This window comes from Nymphaea colorata, chromosome 4, assembly GCF_008831285.2.
Source record: "Nymphaea colorata isolate Beijing-Zhang1983 chromosome 4, ASM883128v2, whole genome shotgun sequence".
Classification (NCBI taxonomy): domain Eukaryota; kingdom Viridiplantae; phylum Streptophyta; class Magnoliopsida; order Nymphaeales; family Nymphaeaceae; genus Nymphaea; species Nymphaea colorata.
In genome coordinates, this window is record NC_045141.1 from 488,555 (window position 1) to 490,085 (window position 1,531).

The 1,531-nt window shown below is 36.4% G+C and overlaps 1 pseudogene; it reads right to left on the reverse strand.

Annotated features, from left to right (window-relative positions):
- Positions 1-955: 955 nt before the first annotated feature.
- LOC116252546 (uncharacterized) lies at positions 956-1,161 on the reverse strand (annotated as a pseudogene).
- Positions 1,162-1,531: the final 370 nt, after the last annotated feature.

Sequence of the window (1,531 nt, forward strand, 5' to 3'; positions counted from 1 at the left end):
TGATATACGTTTTGTTATGTTATGTTCCTTATTGTGCTTTCTAGAATGATATTGTTATGAATTATGATGTTTATGAATGATGAATCATAACTTTATAGTAATAATAAATCTATCATTATGTAAAACATGTTTTTTATGAAGAAAATATTATTCTTGATTTTTACTGATTTTTATGATATTTTCAAAAAAAAATTATTCTTTTTTTTTTAAATATGATACGGTTACGATATTTTACGATACAATGTATCTTAAAGCTAGACCAATATGGCTTACGATACACTTTTTACAACATTGAAAAAATTATCTAAAAGGTAATTATATATATCGGAAAGCCCAGTTGTTGGTCTCAATTATTAGACTTGAGCTGGCCCAAAACCACATAAACAAGACATATGCACCAAAACATAAACCATAAGTACAAGGTTCAGTACTCTGAAATATCTCATGATAATCTAGCCTTCCATGCTGATTCTATTTTTCCACATTTGACTGCAAGGAAATGGGTAAGTGATTGCCCATCAATCAAGATAGACCATGGGAGATGATACTTCCTTCATATCTTGCCATGTTTGGGGAGATAGAGAGAGGCATGTGTTTTTTCTCAAACCTGTTCAAGAAACGGGTATTTCTCCCAACTAATTGTTCAAAAACAAGTAGATAGTAGTCCTGCTAAACTCCTATAAACCCTAAGCTCACTTAATATTGAAATTAGAGAGAACAGATGACAAGAATATGAAGGAAACAAAAGACTGTCAAAGCATCCTTAAAACATTTAACCAAAAGCCATAGAATCAGTGAAAACATCACACAGACCACAAGACCCAGCATATAAGGCACACATAAAGAGGTATACAGGAGGGAGGCAGTCAAGCACAAGCAACAATTCAGAGACAGAAAGTGAAACAAAAAAATAAAGAAACAGGAGGGAGACTCTGCTTCATGCTTCCTAGTGCTTCTATCTTGTGTAAATATGAACCCCAATGGCTACAAGGAATATGGTGACTAGTCCAAAGAGATGGAGTAAATCAAGATGGAGAGCCCAGTGGTGTGTAGGTTTGCAAACTCCACCATTCTGTTTCGGCTGGGCAACTGAAACAGCAAGCCTAGACTCAGCAACACAAATAGTACCGTCGCTATCACCACGGGACCCCGAACTGCCATCTTTAGCCTCCCCCACCAGCAACAAACCACCCAATTGAGACCCAGAGACAGAGGAAATGCATACCTCCAAAATGAACTGCCATCCTTCACCTTTATGCCTTATTGGTTACAATTTGAATGTGCATTTCCCCAACCCCAGCCTCTGCCCAATCTTTGGAAAACTTCTTAACCTTGACCAAACTTTGCATTCCATCTGCTCTCTCAAGAATAAAATAGTAACATGCGGAACTCATGAACCATTTTCTTTTTTCTCCTACAAGGAATCACATAGTATTCCTAAAAATGAGACACCAAAGATAATAAAAGAAGGAAGCACACAATGGTACAGACAAAAGAGTAGGCCCTGGTTCAGCTTTACAAATTTAAATTG